General features: G+C 38.6%; 1 pseudogene; it reads right to left on the bottom strand.

Moving 5' to 3' along the window:
• Nucleotides 1–10,786: 10,786 nt before the first annotated feature.
• Nucleotides 10,787–11,804, bottom strand: LOC100727447 (spliceosome-associated protein CWC15 homolog; annotated as a pseudogene).
• Between the last annotated feature and the right edge of the window lie 6,826 nt (nucleotides 11,805–18,630).

Here is an 18,630-nt window from a genome sequence, read left to right as displayed (position 1 = left end):
TTTAGCTATTACAAATTGTGCTACTATGAACATGGGTGTACATATATCGCTGTGACATGACCTTTTCACTTTTTCTGGGAAAATACCCAGGAGGGGTGATCCGGCCTGCGGATCAGTCCTTGGGTCTTGCCTAGAGAGAGAACGGGGATGGGGGGACTAGGCAAGAAAAAAGAGAGATGGAGACAAGGCAGGATTCCATTCAAGTCTCGTTCTTAAAATAGCTACAATTTATATAGGGTGGAGGCGGGCCAATGGGGCAGGAAGAGGGCACGGAGTGTTATCTGATAGGTCATTGTCACATCCAGATATATGACGTAAGCAGGAGAGGATTATGGGTAATGCAGGAAGACATGAGGATCATGGGAAATGTAGGCGGACATGGCAGAGGCCCACAGGAGGGTGAGATAAGGTGGCAGCAGTGAGATATGTCGCTCCTACAGAGGGGAATAGTTGGGTTGAATGGAACTTCCAATCCTAGTCTGAGAATTCTCCATACTGATTTCCATAGTGGTTGTACCAGTCTATAGTCTGTCCAACAGTTGAGCAATGTTCCTTTTTCCCTGCAGCCTCGGCAACATTTGTTATCAGTTGATTTCTTGATGGCAGCCATTCTTTCTGGAGTGAGATGAAATCTCAGTGCTGTTTTAATTTGCATTTCTCAAATCACCAGTGGTGGTGAACATTTCTTCATGTATTTATTTGCCATTTGTATATCTTCATCTGAGAACTGTGTGTTCATCTCAAATGCCCCTTTTTGGAGAGAATCTTTGAATTTGGTGGGCTTGATGTTTTTCAATTCTTTATATGTTTTGGATATGTCTTTTGTGGGGTTGCTGGCTAAAATTCTTTCCCATTCTGTGGGTTTTCTTTTCACTTTGTTGGTGATTTCTTTTGAAGTGCAGAAACTTGTTTGCATTTTGTTCATAAATGCTCTGCCTACCCTATGTCTCCAAGACTTCTATCTACCTTGTCTTGCAGTAGATTTAGAGTTTCTGTTTTAATATGTATGTGTTTGATCCATTTAGACTTTAGTGCATAGTGATAGGCATGGATCTAGTTTCAGTCTTCGGCATGTGGAGAGCCAGTTTTTCCAACACCATTTATTAAAGAGACTATCCTTCTTCCAGTGAACTTGGTTAGTTCCTTTGTCAAATACCAAGTGGCTGAGTGTCTTTGTAGTGCTTGCATCTTCTAATCTGTTCCATTGATCCTCGGGTCGGTTTCTTTGCCAGTACCATGCTGATTTTATCACTGTGACTTTGTAGTATAGTTTCAAGTCAGGAATTGAGATGCCTCTTGCCTTGCCTTTGTTGCCTAGAATTGCATTTGTTATTCTAGGTTTCTTCTGTTTCCAAATGAAATTTAGGAGTGTTTTCTCTAATCTGTGAAGTATGTTAATATTATTTTGATTGGGATTGCATTAAATCTGCCTAACAGTTTTGGGAGTATGATCATTTTCACAATGTTAGTTCTTCCTAGCCAATAGCAAGGAATATCCTTCCACCTTCCACTTTCTTTTCTTTTCTTTTTTTTTTTTTTTTTTTTTTTTTTTTTTTTTTTTGTCTTTTTCATTTTTATCGGTACCAGGGATTGAACTCACAACTGCCTGCTTACAAGGCAGGCGCTTATGCCACTGAGCTAAATCCCCAACCCCCTATCCTTCCATTTTCTAATATCCTCTTCAATCTCTTTTTTTAGTGTAGCATAATTATCAACATATATATCTTTTACATTCTTCCTTAGGTTGATTCCTAAGTATTTCATTTTTTTAGATGCTATTGTGAAGGGTGATATTTCCATAATTTCTCCCTCAGTGAGTCTTTGGTTTGTGTACAGGAATGCTATTTTTTTTAATTTTAAAGAGATTAAGACAAAAGACATAACAAAGCTGATCAGAATAGAACAACGTAAACAACACAGTATTTCACCACAATACAACCCGTAATTAACAGTAACTAGCATAATGTCTCTTTTTTTGAAATATTAAGCATAACTTCATATGTAATAGTATCAAACATAACAAAATAGTATAAAACCATTCAAGAGAATGAAAGTATTACAGGGCATTCAGAACCAAATAACAGAGAACAAACAATGGCTACTATATTGTCTCATTTTCCATAGAAAATTTGTTTATACTATCACACACTTACTGGATAATAAGATACAATATTATAGAACCAATGGAAACAGAAGAACAAAAGTATAGTAGAACTTCAGAGTAAGATGATATTAAATCAGCACTGGCTATTATAATGTCTTGTTTTCTTCAAAATAGCTGTTCATACTATCACAGATAATAAGATCAAACAAACCAGCATAAAATCTTTCCAACTAATGGATGCAAACATTATAACAGGAATGTTATTGATTTTGGATCATTGACTTTGTATCCAGCTACACTGGATAGAGTATCATCTCATCTGCAATAGTGATAATTTAACTTCTGCCTTTCCTATCTTTATTCCTTTTATTTTTATCTCTTGTTTGATTGGCTAGTGTTTCCAGAACTATGTTGAATATGAGTGGTGATAGTGGACATCCTTGTCTTGTTCCTGATATTAAAGTGAAAGCTTTCAGTTTTTGTCCATTTAGTATAATGCTGGCTGTTGATTTGTCATAGATGGCCTTTATAAGATTGAGGTAGACTGTGTTTCCTGCGTTTCTGAAGGGGTTTTATCATAAACATGTGTTGAATTTTATTGAAAGCTTTTTCTGTATCTACTGAGGTGACCATATTGTTTTTGTTTTTGGCTCTGTTGATGTGGTGTATTACATTTATTGATTTGTATATGTTAAACCATCCCGCATTCCTGGGGTAAATTGCATTTGGTCATGATGTATAATCTTCTTGATGTTTTGCTTCACTCTATTTGCCAGTATTTTATTGAGAATCTTTGCATCAATGTTGATTAGTGAGATTGGCCTATCATTCTCCTTTTTGGTTAGGTCTTTCTCTGGTTTTAATATCAGAGTGTCATAGTTTATGTCTGTGTCCCCCAGGCCTCATGAGTTTGCATTGTGTATTTATGATTGGTTCATTATCTAGTGCTTGGATTGATGGTGTCAGTGCTCCACCCACATAGGGGTGGAGCCAGGATGTGATGTAATGGCAGAAAGAAGGTGTGTCTTGCTCTTTGCCAGTTCCTGTTTGCTGTTTGCAGCTGCCATGGACAGCGGCCCAACCATGCCCGCCTGCCTTGGAGCTAACTAAGTGTGGACTGAAACCTCCAAAAACTGTAAGAAATAAACCTTTCCTTTCCCAGTTTTGGGCTTCAGGTATTTTGTCTCAGCGACGAGCATAAAAAAACTAAGACACAGAGTAATACTTGCCTCCAGGAATAATTTAGGGAGGATTGCTTCCTTTTCAATTTCATTGAAGAGTTTAAGGAGTATTGGCATCAAATCTTCTCTAGATTTCTTGTAGAATTCAGCCATGAATACATCAGGACCTGGGTTTTTCTTTGTTGGTAAGTTTTTAATTATGTTTTCAATTTCAATAGCTGATATTGAGTTATTCAAAATTGCTACATCTTCTTGGTTGAGCTTTGGTAATTCATACGTTTCTAGAAATCTGTCCATTTCTTCTGTGTTTTTCACTCTATGTGAGTAGAGATTTTCAAAGTAGGTATTTATGATCTTTTGTATTTCCATGGGATCTGTCATAATTTCCCCCTTTTCAGTCCTTATTGCATGAATTTGGGTTTTTTTCTTTCTTTTTCTTTATAAGGTTAGCTAGAGGTTTCTCAACTTTGTCCATTCTCTCAAAAAAACAGCTTGTTGATTCATTAATTCTTTGTAGTTTTTTTTTTTAGTTTCAATTACATTGATTTCTGCTCTAATCTTTACAATTTCCTATCTTTTATGAGCTTTGGGTTTAACTTTTTCTAGAAGCTTGAGATGAAGCATTAGGTTGTTTATTTGTGTTCATTCTGTTTTCTGGATATGACAATTTATTGCTATATATTTCCCTCTTAAGACCACTTAGATTGCAGTATGTTGCTTCTGTACTTTTATTGAATTGTAGATATTGCTTTATTTCTTCTTTAATTTCATCCATAGCCCACTGGGTGTTCAAAAGGTTGTTATTTAATTTCCATGCATTTATGCATGTTTTGCAATTTCTTTTGCCATTAATTTCCAATTTTAATACATTATGGTCAGATATTACACATGAGATAATTTCAGTACCTTTGCAGTTTCTTAAAAATGTCTTATGGGATAATATATGATCTATTTTGGAGAATGCCCCATGAGTAGCTGAGAAGAATGTGTATTCTGATGTGGTTGGGTGGAACACTCTGTAAACATTAACTAAGTCCAATTGCTTACAGTGTGATTCAGTTCTATTATTTCTTTGCTTTTTGTCTAGTTGATCTATCTCTTTGAGACAATAGGCTGTTAAGGTCCCCTGTTATAATTGTGTTCTTGTGTATTTGGTTTTTCATTTCCATTAGTATCTGTCTTATATCATTGGATGCTCCTGTATTTGGTGCATATATATTTATAATTGTTAGTTCTTCCTCTTGAGTTTTTCTACTAACAAGTTCGTAGTGACCTTCTTTATCTCTTTTAATCATTTTAGTTTTGAAGTTCACGTTGTCTGTAAATAGAATAGTTACCCTTGCTTTTTTCTGGTTTCCTGTTGCATGAAATACTGTTTTCTATCCTTTGATTTTTATCTAAGAGTTTATTTTTGGGTCAGATGTGTTTCGTGTATGCAGAATATTGTGGGATCTTGTTTCTTGATCCATTCTATCAACCTATTTCTTTTGCTAGGTGAATTGAGGCCATTTACATTTATCGATATCACTGTATGTACTGGCTCACTTTGCCATATTATGTTCCAGTTGTTTTGCTCTCTGCTTTTCCCCATTGTTTAATTAATTGTCCTACCTGGTTTCTTTCTGTTGTTGTTCTGGGGATTGTGATCATTTTTATCTCTATCTAGTATGTCTTTCAATACTCTTTCTAGTGTTCGTTTGGTGGACATGAATTTCTTCAGTTGTTCTTTGTCATGTTCTTTGTTCTTGTTTCTCCATTAAACTTGAAAGAAAGTCTTATTGGGTACATCAGTCTGGGTTGAAAGTTGTTTTCTTTCTGGGCTTGAAATACCTCATTCCAAGTTCATCTTGACTTGAGGGTTTGTGCTGAAAAGTCTGCTGTGATTTTTTTTTTAAGATTAAGATAAAAGAGGACATAACAAAACAGGTCAGAACAGAACAATTTAAGCAACATAGTGTTTCACCACAAGACAATCCGACATAACAGTAGCTACCATAGTGTCTCTTTCCTTGAAATATTTGTATATACCTTCGAATACTATAGTATCAAACATAAAAAGACAGTGTAAAACCATTCAAGAGAATGAAAGTATTACAGGGTATTCATAACCAACTAACAGAAAATGAACAAAGGTTACTATATTATCTCCTTGTCTACAAAATATTTTGCTTATACTATCACATATAATAAAATCCAATAAGACACAACATGATAATACCGATGGAGACAGAAGAACAAAAGCTTGGTGGGACTTCAAAACAAGATGATATTAAATCTAGTTATTATAATGTTTTGTTTTCTTCAAAATAGCTGTCCATGTGTCTGCTGTCATTCTAATGGGCTTTTCTTGATAGGTGAGTGTGTCTTCTCTAGCAGCTTTTAGTATTCTGTTTTTATGCTGTATATCTGACATCTTAATTATTATATGTCTGGGTGTATATTTATGTTGATTGTGACTGTTTGGCATTCTATATGCCTCACTTATCTGCATATCAGATTTTTCCCCATGTTTGGGAAATTTTCTGCTATTACTTCTGTGAATATTTTAGTTATATCATTTGCATTGACTCCTGCATCTTCACTGATGCCTATTAATCTTACATTGTTGCTCTTGGCATCATCTTGAAACTGTTGGATTGTCATTTCATGCTGCTTTGTTATTTTTAGAAGTTCTATCCTTTCATGATCGCTAATTGCGATCCTGTCCTCAAGGTCCAAAATCCTATCCTCAGCTTCATTTAAATGGTTCTGCCAGCTCTGAATAGAATTTTTTGTTTCTTGGATATCTCTTTGAGTTTCTTTCATGAATTCTGCTTGTTTTCTATATTGTTCATTCAAGGTTTCAATAAGTTTCCCATGCTCCTGTACTTTTTTCTCCATTTTTATTTTAGCTGTGCTCAGCAACTCCTTTACTAAGGTTGTTATTTTTATCTTTTTTGTTTGTTTGTTTGTTTTTTGTTTTTGTCTTTTTCGTTTTTATCGGTACCAGGGATTGAACTCACAACCACACACTTGCAAGGAAGGTGCTTATGCTACTGAGCTAAATCCCCAGCCCCTGTTATTTTTATCTTTACATGGGAGAGTACTTCTAGTTTGATTTCCTCTATAGCCTCATGGAGTTTTTTTTTTATTTCACTTGCTATCTTTTCAGAGATTTCCAGTGTGTTACTTTTGAATTCCTCTATTTCAATGTCTCCTATACTTGCTCCTGGTGGACTAGATGTTTGAGATTGCATTTTGCTTTTTCGTTTTGCTATTTTCCCCTTTTGCGTTAATATTTGGTCCTTCAATCCCACTAGTGTGGGGCTGGGGATTTAGTGCAGTGGCATAAGCACCTGCCTTGCAAGCAGGCAGTCGTGAGTTCGATCCCTGGTACCCATAAAAACGAAAAACACACACACAAAACAAAACAAAACAAACACAAAAACAAAACCCGCTGCAATCCCACTAGTGTCAACTGTTGGTAGTGTGCATCTTGGAGTCCTAATTTAAGGTTGATGTTCATCCAATTGCTGGGTCCCTCAATGAAGAGATGGGCCAGCCACTATTTCCCACTACAGGGCCTGTTTGTTGGGTGAATCCTATATTCTTCCTGGGCTAACAAGCCTAGTAGTATTGATGTAGGTCATCTTTCAGTTTCTGGTGTTACTTTATCTTCAGATTATTCCAGGTCACCAAATCTCCTGTCTGTAGTGTTTGTGTTAGCTGAGGCCTTATTACTTTTGCATTCATGAGTTCATGAGGATTATTGGTGTATAGTTTTCTATAAGGTTTTTACATGGTTTGAAAATCGAAGCTAAATTGGCTCCAGATAATTAGTCTGGAAATGTTTCTTTCACTATTTTTGGAAGAATTTGTGAAATTATCTTAATATTTCTTCCTTAAATATGATTTGAGAAAGTTTTTCAGGTTTGTATGATCTCAGAATATTGTGCTCTTTCTCAATGGTTCTTTTTCCAGTGTTGAGCAAAATATTATGTCTCTAATTTACTTTCTGACATGCACAGATCAGTATTTAGGTAGAGTCAAGGAATAACTCTTGTAGATCTCTGAAGATTCATGATATCTAGTACCGTGTTCATCACTTCCTATAGTCATTTTTTTTTTAATTTTTGCTATAACAAATCACCACAAATATAATGGATTAAAACAACACAAATCTTAGTTACAGAGGTCAGGTCCAAAAGGAGGGTAGGTGGACTAAAATCAAGGCAGCAGCCAGTCTGCATTCCTTCTGGAGAACCTCAGGAGGAATCTATTTTCTTACTTTTTCCAGCTTCTAGAGGTTGCATGTATTGCCTTGGTGCATGGCCTATTATTTCATCACCAAAGCCACCAGCATTCATCTTTAGATCCCTCTTGAAAGCTGAAAATATACATTCTACCACTCAGTAATTTCACTTTACTTAGTTTTCTACAAATAAAAATGTTTCACAACATGAAATTCCAAAAAGAAAATATTCAGCAATATAAAATAATTTTATTAAAATTACACTGAGTGTAGCTCATTTGCCAGCCTTTCTCATAGAAGTCTGCTTTAAAAAAAATTCCATGACCAAATCCCTCAATTTCTTGAAGCTGTTCATAATTTTAAATATCAATAAATCTTTGATAGTAAGAGCAGATTTAGTCAAATCCTGCTTGAAACAAGTGGCTATTATTTTATATTTAAAGTGCCTCGCTGACAAACTTTTTTCATTATCAACAGCTTCTGAGGTTCTGTGTTCTCCCTTTCAGTGAAATAGGAACAGTCCTTTGGATATGAAAAGATATGGATCCTATATCATATTACCTAAGAACAAATAGAAGTGGAATCATTTTAACCATCTCATCTTCAAAACATAACAGAACTTCTTAAAACTAGAAAGACAAATATTATATCTGAGTGGAAACCTGTTAGAAATTTACGTTTACAAGGAAGGCTATGGTTAGAATTTTTAAAGAACTTAAGTTCAGATCTACATTATAGTATATAGATTATGTTTATAATATTGATGAGTAACAAGAAGAATATTACCTTGGCCACTAAGAAATCAAAGATATTACATGAGAACTCAATAAATATTATGTAAGCATTAAAATTATTATTTATGTTCTATTTACAACTATGGAAAAGGATCCATCATATAAGAGAAAATATATTTTTATGAAAAATTCAAAATTACATAACCAAATAATAAGAGAATAGCAATAGTTATTACACTAAATGATAACAGAATCTTCAAAGTAGTTACTTAGAGTACAAGACAAACAAAAGAATTCTTACAAAAAAGAAATCTAATAGCACAAAACTTTCTTTTCAATGAACTAAGAAGACTAGGATGAATGAAACAAGTTAGCATATATATTGAAATGAAATATTTATAATTTAAAAGAAAAATAATGTTTCTGCTTGCCAAGTGATTTAATTCAACATTTATTTTTTGGAAGATTTGGGAATTGTTTTTTGAAAAATTTTTTTATGTTCATGAAAATGTAAAGATAGCAGATCCTTTCTATCCATTAAAATGTAAGGATAGCAGATAATGTGAAATGCATCCCTACCTCCAAAATATAAAAATGCTACATGTAATAAAGAATTTTCATATAAAGCTGAGCTATAAGGCAAGAAGGGTATCATAAATAGCACATTTGGATTTGAAGTTAGATGTCCTTTGGAGTTCACTTAGCTATATATACTTTATGTACCAGATTTTTAATATACCTAAGAGTCAGATGGTGAAAGGAATCAAGATTGTAAGTGAGAGGCTGTTCCTGGGCTCCTGTTACAAAGCCTGAGGAAAAAGTGACCCAGTAAGACTACACTCACTGCTGTGGAGTCTGACAGCAATATTGCTATATCATATAAGAGAATGGTCTCTGGTGGGAGAGGTTCTACCCACAACAGTCCTTCTGGCCACCAAATGAATGGAGCACACTTTTTTTCCCACATTGGACAAACTCTTACGTTCTAAGAAAAGAAGACCAAAGCCTCATCAACTTACTTCATGTGTCAGTCCATTTTGTGTTGTTATAACAGGATACCTGAGACTGTGTAATGTAGGAAAAAAAGTTTGATTCATGCTCATGGTGGCTTATAAGAGCCATCATGACACTGTGTCATGATGTCATGTGTCATGACGTGTCAAGAGCGTGACACTGGCATCTAGTGGCAACTCTTGTCTGCATCACAAAATGCCACAGAAGCAGAAACTGGAGCATGCCAAGAGACACAAGGGAAGTACCAATTTTACTTTATGACAACCAATGGTATGCTCTTGCAGTAACCAACCCAGTCCCACCAGAGGAAAAACTCACTCCTCAGAGAAGAGCATTAATCCTTTTAAACCCACCATACTATGCTCCCACAATACAATTGCACACTGAGGTCAGAGTAAGTATATCCCCCCAAAAAGATCATTGTATTAAAGGATTGGTTGCTGGTGGGCTTTTAGGAAGTAATTGAATCATAAAGATTCTAACTTCATCAATGGATTCATCACTATCTGATGGCATTATTGGGATGGAAACTAGAGGTAGTCTAGACTCTTTGAAGAGACTAAATCATACTGGTGGGGCTTTGGGTACTATACCTGGCCGTTTCCTCTTGGAAAGGGAAGTTCCTGTCTCTCTCTGCTTGCTAGCTGCCAGAAGTTGAGCACTTTTCTCCACCGTGGCTTTCCATCATGATGTTTCTGCTTTGCACAGGCCTAAAAGCAACAGAGGCAAGTGACCATGGACTGAAACTTCTGAAACCATGAGCCAAAGTAAACCTCTATTCAATTGTTTTTCTCAGGTATTGGGTCACAGTAACAAAAAGCTAACACAACTTCAATAGAGTAAGGACTGATAGTGGACATACAGGAATATTGGCCAGAAGCAACTATGAAATCTAATGGGGCAGGCGTTGTGAGGGTAAGACCCTTTTTCTGGAGGTTGTGGGGGATTTCCTTGATCAGACCTGATTCCAAGCATTGGTGGAACTGCCTCCAGCACTTCTTCCATGTTCATTCCCTTCCTTGAGGTTACGCCCTTGTCAGGATCCTTAAGACTTCACAGCCTACTTCCTGTCAGTGCAAGTCTGGAGGCCACCGATGGTTTGTTAAAGCTCCATGATGTCTTCCGCAATATAATTTCATCAAATTCTAAATTGTTTTTAAAAATGTTTTACATCAGTTTCGTGAGCCAGTGGTACACCTTAGCATTTGTTCCTATACATAGGGGTCCAGGTTTATGAAGTCTGGTTTACTAAATTAGTCTCTCACTACTGGACATGTCTCTTTCGAATCATTAGCAGCTTGAAATCGTAAGATTTAAATAAGATAACTCTTTTTAAATTTTTATTTAAATTTTTTTCTATTGTATTTTTAAATTTCTATTAGTAGGAAACATTTGCAGTACATAATAATTACATTGATCTTGAGAAATGGTACATACACAAATTGCATCTTGATCAGTTTTATGAATTTAATTTTTTACCACAGAATTTACTGATTTTTTAAATGTAGCTTACAAATATTTATTACAAGCACATTTCATTTCTTTTTCCAATATTAAAAACAAAACATGTGACTAGACTCAATCAAGGAATGGAAAGAAACTCTGTTAAACCTATTCCCATGCCATTATCACATTAAAGGATCATCAAAGGACAAGATATTTTGCAGTTTAAAAGTAGGGAAGCCTGTACGCTATTTAGATGGTGGGAAAGAAAAAACAAAAACCAAAACCAAATGCCAGGGATTTAGCTCAGTGGCATAAGCACCTGCCTTGCAAGTGCACAGTTGTGAGTTCGATCCTTGGTACAAAAAAAAAAAAAAAAGCCATCAAAACCAATCCTCAATATGGCACAGAATTTAAGCACATAAAACTACTATTTAATATATTTCTCCATGAACTTTTTGTGAAATTCAGATCACAGTGTGTCATTTACAAATTTTTGTCTTCTGATCATCTATACCTTTTGTACAGTTCTTAAAGCTCACATCATCATCTCACCTTCTTTTAGCTTTGAAGTTGGCCTGAGGCTGAGATGAGCCAGTGAAATTAAGGAAAGAGTTTCCACTAAGCATGAACCCTTTCTTCTTCAGCTTTTTTGTTCTTATTCCTTCCTGGCTTTCTCTTCAGCTCTTTCTTTTTAAATTTTTTTCAGTTCTGCAAAAAGAGCTGTAGTATCATCATCATCATTCTTCCTCTTCAAAATCGTCATCTTCCTCATCTGTTAGAGGTTCATCTGCATCAAGGTTGACAGCAGGTCTAATTGAAGCTTCTTTGACACTGAAGAGGAAGTTTTGTATTCTCAGGTTGGATGATCTATATTTTTTTCTCTTGCAGCAGCTCTGTGTCTCTCTTGCAACTCTCTCCTAAAGTCATAATTATGAACCCCTTCAGGAGCATCCTGAGTAGTTTGTCTATATTTTATCATTGTAGAGACAGAAGGTCCCTACTGAAATACTGCTTTGAGAGTTGGCTCAAATCACTTTCTCTTTTTCCCCTTCACCTCTTGCAGGTTCAAAGGTTAACCTGGCTACTGTTGTCATATTTTATATTTGGCTCAAAGATGAAACAGCAGCCTCCAAAGATCATACAAACACCATTGTGACTCCTGAATCCCAGAATCCTCTGCTGTAGAATTTAATCTTGATTGGCTGTTGACATTCAAATCTTAATGTCCGCTGTAGTTCAGATCCAGAAAGTCTCCCAAAGCTACATGTGTTAAATGGTTAGCCTCCAGCCTGAGGTACCAGTGAGAGTGGTAGAACTTGTAAGGGGTAAGGCTTGGTGCGAGGAACTTTGGTCATCTGTGCCCTTGGAGAGGGAATGTTGGGATCCCTTCCTGTCTCTCTTGGGCCATGAAGCGAAAGGCTTGCTCTGCTGTATGTTCCCACCGTGATGAACTGCCTCACCATGGTCCTCCTCAAAAGCAGCAGGGCAAACTGACCATGGACCAAAACCTCTGAAACTGTGAGCCAAACCAATCATGTTCTTCTTTTTAAATGATTATGTTAGGTAATATGTCATAATGACAGGAAGCTAACTAATACAATGTCTCTTGTTCTTTACAATTCAGTAGCAGGTGGATTCTCCAAACCTACTTCTATGATATCCTCAGACCTGGAGAAGAGAGGCTCTACCCTGAGCCCCACACTTTAGAGCCTCTCTTTGTCACTAGAGATCTAATATTCAGCACTTTTACAGTACAACTTAACACTAAATATCAACTATTATTGTTTATACTACTCAAATCCCAGAGAAAAACTTCTTTTCTCCTTCATATACCATCAAAAGAAGCAGTGGTTGCACTGGAAGCCATGAAGATCTGTAGGCTATGATATTACTGATGTCAGAAATGAACAGTTATATAGTGCAGGAAAGATGTGAGTGGTGGAAGTGTTCAGGTAAGAGGAAAGACATTCAAACTTGTCAGATCTTTTCTCTTAACATAAACACAATAGATCTTTGCACAACAAAGTATCATTTCCCAACAAAGTCAAAATGCCCATTTTCTTCTTTACCTGTTGTGATTTATATTATTGTCAAAAGACACTTATAGTATCTGAGAAAAATTTGGTAATATTAAAAATTCATGTTATACTGAAGTTTGGATTTATATATTTTCTAGATGTATACATATTGGCAACTCAGTGTACATTAAACACTATAAAATGTTGGGCTAGGGATGTAGCTCAGTGGTATAAGTGCATAATGAGTATCTAAGAGTATAGTTTACAATTTCCTGACTCAAGAACTCCTGACCAATCAAATAATCTTCTACATGGCAGTGTAAAATTTACTGAGGAGATGAAAATCCAAACAGCTCTGGAGGGTTCATTTCTTCACCTCTGAGTCTGAGTTAGCTTGAGTAAAACAGGATACTACCAGATGCTGAGCTCTGGAGGGTTTTTTCTTCCTTCTTCTTAAGAATCTCTTAACCACTCTCCACAACCAATAAGTCCCACTCTTGCATCCATACCCTTCTCCCTTCCCTCCTCTCTATATACCTGCAGAGCAGCCAGGGACTTCCCTCCTGGGACCTAGGCCAAGCACCTGTACTTCAGTCACGCAGGTCACCCTCTGTGGAAGAACAAGCTCTTAGAGCATAGTGCCCTGCCCTGCCACTCTGGTAAGTTTGTCATTGAAATAATTTTAATTCTAAGTCACATGGAACCAGTGTATATGTAACCATGCACTGCAAGACACATTTTTAATACCTGTATGTTATGAGTATTACACATACACCTGTTGTAAAAACAAAAACAGTATATCCAGGGAATAAACAAGAATCAGAATAAATAACTTAGAAAACAGGAAGATGTATTATAGCCAACCAGTAAAATGTATAGTCGGGCCTGACTATTGTTAAAGTACAATTTTTGGGTGAGGGAAGTGGGCTGGGAATCAAACTCAGTACCTCACACTTGCCAGGAAGGTGCTGTGCCACTGAGCTCAATCCCTGACCCTAAAGTACAATATTTATGAGTTTTAAGTGGAACTGTTTAAACTGTGATGGGCATAAAATATAAAAATCTGCAACAAAAGCTCAGAATTCTGTCAACAAAATTTGAAGGGATGGAATGGAGTACCAAGGGAAGAGTGAAATTGTGCTAAAAATCCCACTCTAGTCTGAGGAGTGGTAGTTATTCCCAATATCCATTGTCCCTTTCTCTAAATAACAGAATTTGTAATGTCACTTGGTCATCAGCTACAGATTCATCTAGCATTGAGATAGGATCCAAAATGGAAGATAAAAATCATGCCAATACTTAACAAAGAGAAGGTAATGTAAGAAACTGCCTTTTCCTTCTATTTTGTGGTACTGGGGATTGAACCCAGGAGTTCTCACTAAACTGGCCTACGCTGGCCTCAAACTTGTGATTCTCTTGCCTGAGCCTCCTGAGTGGCTGGGATTACAGGTATGTGGCACTGCACCTGGTGAGAATTAATTTAATTTATCTTTTTTTATGTGTGTCTTTTTCCTTTTTATCGGTACCAGGGATCGAACTCATGACTGCCTGCTTGTAAGGCAGGCGCTTATGCCACTGAGCTAAATCCCCAGCCCCCTTAATTTATCTTTAAAGACTGAAAAATTCAAGCAAGAACGTTGAAGCAGAAAGAGGAAAGAACTGCAGGAAGGAGCTATGTCTTAGTTACTTTATGCTCGTCGCTGAGACAAAATACCTGAAGCCCAAAGCTGGGAAAGGAAAGGTTTATTTCTTACAGTTTTTGGAGGTTTCAGTCTACACTCAGTTGGCTCCAAGGTAGGCAGGCATCGCTGGGCCACAGTTCATGGCAGTTGCAAACAGCAAGCCAGAACCAGCAAACAGCAAGACACACCTTCTTCCTGCCATTACATCACATGATGGCTCCACCCCTAGGTGGGTGGAGCACTGACACCATCAATCCAAGCACTAGACAATGAACCATCACAAAAGAACAATGCAAACTCATGAGGCCTGGGGGCCACAGACATAAACCTTGACAAGCTACAACTAGGGTTCAGAGGCAAAGAGAAGTGGAGGTTACAAAACCTGAAATACAAAGGAAGTGTCCTACAGAGCAGCAGCTCAATCTCAGATTTCAGAGAAGTCTATGGGGCTGGTTCTGTGAGCACCAAAAGAAGATGGAGACTGAAACCGACTGAAGGTTCTGGGGCCCAAGACCCTGGGGCAAAGCTGGTAGAGGGAGGGCAGCCACAGGCTGAGAAGACAGTCCCTCAGCAGCCACCGAGGGGCCAGGGTCACTCAGAGAGGCTTCCTGGTTTCTTAGCTCAGGTGCATTTGGACTCAATAATCAGATGTGGCTTCCACTGAGAGTTGCCCAGGCCTGTGTGGTCTGCATTCTGTGGTCATCTGGCCAAAGACAGTCAAGGTCCAGACCTGCTCAAGAGAAAAGGGCCCAAGTTAAGGGCCCACAACCCTAGGCTGGGGCTCCTTCTATGGCCAGATTTTGTTCTTTGGTTATTTGTCTAGAGATGATGTTAGTGTTAGCACTCATTGATTTGGAAGAATTCTTTGTTCAAAGCAGCGGTGGGGTACACAGGAGGAGAAGCTCCACAAGACGTGCAGCCTCACCAAGGAAGCCCTGCTAGTAAATCGTTGGTTCTCAGAGCCATTTTGGTTTGCTTCTTGCCAACTCCTTCCAAACTGTCCACCCTTCTAGCTTCTGCTGGATGGATGTAGAGATATACAGTAAATGTCAGTGGAATTAGGTAAGGAGTTAGCATAAATATGGGTATATTAGGCGATTCTACAACTTTGCTGACTCTGTTCATTTTCCCCAAGGTTCATGATCTGAAAAAGATTTATCTCATGGAGTCCCAGAAGAGAAGACCAGAGACCTGGGACTGAACTGTCTTGAGTAGTTAAGTCAGAGATAGTGGGAATGGAATAGAGGAGGTACTGAATGATATGACAGAATGGGAGCTCACCTGGAAGAGGAACAGGGTTTCGGAGGCCATGAATATGGCTCGGTAGGAAGCCATAGGGTCCCTGCTCCGTGTCACCCCTCTCCAGCCAAGTCTCAGCCCATCAGAAAATGTTGAGGTGTTCAGAATACTTAGGACAAAGGAGAAGGGATGGAGCCGATCCACAGGGGAACCAAGAAGGAGCAGCAGGAGCAGCAGGGGGATATCTGGGTGGACGTGGTAGGAAGGCTTTTGGACACACCTAGATCCTGAAGTTTGTGTTCAGACCAAGATTTCAAGAAGAGTACAGACCTAGTACTGTGACAGACTGAGCACTTTACATGAATTATCTCCTTTAATCCTTAAAACAAACTCTCCAAGAGAATTTCTCTTATTTTGCAAATGAAAACACTGAGCCTCCAAGCAAATAAATAATTCTCCCAAGGTCACACAGTTAAGAGTAACAAAGTTAGTATTCTATAATGTGGTACTATTTCAATATTGAATTAAAATATTAAATTGTATTGTTTTACCCTTCCCACCCCAACTCAGTAATAGTAATAAGCCTAGTAATAGATTTCTAGGTGCATGACCTACAGAGGAATGTTGGAAACTGTCTAGAACAAGGAAATTACTGCTCAGCTTTGACTTTCAGAGCAGATTTTTAAAGTCCCCAGTAGAAACATTACTAATTTTGTACTGCATAAATTGTGCCTTTGAATAAGACAGAAAGCTTTTTTTTTTCTTTTTTCTTTTTTTTTACCTTGGATGCAAACACAGAAGTGAGCTACAGAAGTTAATGATTGAGTGTACCATAAACTGCTGAGAAGAGAAATTGTAGAATGACGTGGAGGCCAGACTTCCTGACTGGGGGGAGGGACTTGCAGAGAAATGGGAGAATGAGAGGATCGGACACATGTTGCCCTGTTCTTTGACACCCTCTCACTTGGGGCCAACATTCTGATGGAAAGATTGATGATGACCAGGAAAAACTAGCACATGGTCTTGGGCCTTGTTTCCTAGTTCCCAGTACATGGCCAAAAAAGCATGATAGTGCATGCTTATAATCTCAGCTACGTGGGAGGCTGAGGCAGGAGGATTGCAAGTTTGAGGGGCTGCCTGGACAACTTAATGAGACTTTGTCTCAAAAAACAAAACAAAACAAAAACAAACAGGCTGGGGATATAGCTCAGTACTCCCTCAGTTCAATCCCCAAGTACCCCAAAGGAGAAGGAGAAAGGAGAGATGAGGAGAGGAAAAGACAGGAAGGGAAGGGGGAAAGAGGAGTTGGGAAGACAGGGAAGGAAAAGACAAGTTGCAAACCTCCTAGAGATGTGTTTGGAGTGGGGTCAGAACCTAACCCCCAGATGCGGATCAGCTGTCGATGCAAGAGGACTGTAGGACTGGGCATAGGCCAGTATGAGACAGGAAGGGAACACACATGCTGAGAGACTTGGGAAACTTCAAGAGTTGTAAGATCCGAATAACAGGGCCTCAGGGAACCCTGAGCTCACAACCAGATGCTTGGGCAGGACCTAAGCAAGAGCGACAGTGACAGAGGCCAGGTGGCCCTCAGCACAGAGGAAAAGGCCTCGGAGGATTCCAGTAAAGGCAAGATGAGAACTTGGGCCACCCTTCCCTATCATCACTGTTTTATGAGGTTCCCCCTGAGCCAAAATGTCATTTGGGAAGAACAGGATGGAAGTGGGAACAAATTCCCTGACAAATTAAATAGTTTTTTTTTTTTTTTTTCATCAAAGAAACCCAGTAGGTGTCAGGGATTTAGCACCCTCCTGGCAGGCCCAAGGTCATGAGTTCGATCCCCAGTACCAAAACAAAACAAAAAAAGGCTCAATGAAGAGGTAACATTTAAAAAAAACAAAAACAAAGAAACCCAGTAAGTTAGCAGACCTAAAACCTGAAACTTTGTGAGAGAAACTTAGGAGGTGAGATTCTAGGCATGGAACTGAGGAGTCATGGAAAACACCCCCTTCCCGAGTCAGCTGTCTTCTAGAGCTTTGTTTTCCTGCTTTATCCCCCGGAGCAATCAGTCACAGTGAGCCTGAGAGCCGTGGCTTCTGGGCACGTATGGAGAGGAGCTCTCGGCACCGCTGTCCATATTATTTTTTCTTTTTCCCCACTTTACCCTTTGTTTGGAAGACTGGAGATCAAGAAAACATTTGGGGGGGCTGGGGATTTAGCTCAGCGGCATAAGCACCTGCCTTGCAAGCAGGCGGTCGTGAGTTCGATCCCCAGTACCAATAAAAAGAAAAAAAAGAAAAAATTTGGGGAGAAAAAAATGGCAACTTGCTAGGGGTCTGGGTGCAGAGTCTCTGCAGAGAAATCAGATCAGATACTAGAAAATGACAACATGGAGAGGGCCAAATGAATGGCTAATGATTATTAACCAAGGTGGTAACTTGTTAGGGGTCTGGGTGCAGAGTCTCTGCAGAGAAATCAGATCAGATACTAGAAAATGACAACATGGAGAGGGCCAAATGAATGGCTAATGATTATTAACCAAGGTGGTAACCGAAGGGAAAAATAAAACTAGGAAGAGGAAGGAAAAGCGCAGGTGGAGAGCTGAAGCCTGATGTGCTCTCTGAGCCCCATTCTGCACTGTACTAGGTGCGCCCAGACATCCAAAGTCACACTGAGATCCCTGCTGCCGATAATGGGAGTCGGTGAATCCCAGACCCTTAACGGGAGGACATGGCACAGTGAGCAGTGGATCCAAGGGGAAAAACTATATTGGCTCTTGGCAACTGCTGGAAATTGAGACAGGGGCCCCGCGAAGCAGCTGGAGCTGCCTGGCCGCACCCAAGAAGTTCCTGGGCTCTGAAGCTGGACACTACACAGTTTCTAACCAATCCTCGATGTGCTGGGAACGCAGTGAAGACACACAGCGCAGTGTGCCGTGGACCTAAGAGGAAGATCTACATTGATTCCCAGTGAGTGCTAGG

The sequence above is a fragment of the Cavia porcellus genome, unplaced genomic scaffold (genome assembly GCF_034190915.1).
Source record: "Cavia porcellus strain 051 isolate PalLab524CR breed Dunkin Hartley unplaced genomic scaffold, mCavPor4.1 scaffold_12, whole genome shotgun sequence".
Taxonomy (NCBI): Eukaryota; Metazoa; Chordata; class Mammalia; order Rodentia; family Caviidae; genus Cavia; species Cavia porcellus.
This window is presented reverse-complemented; position numbering and strand designations above follow the sequence as displayed.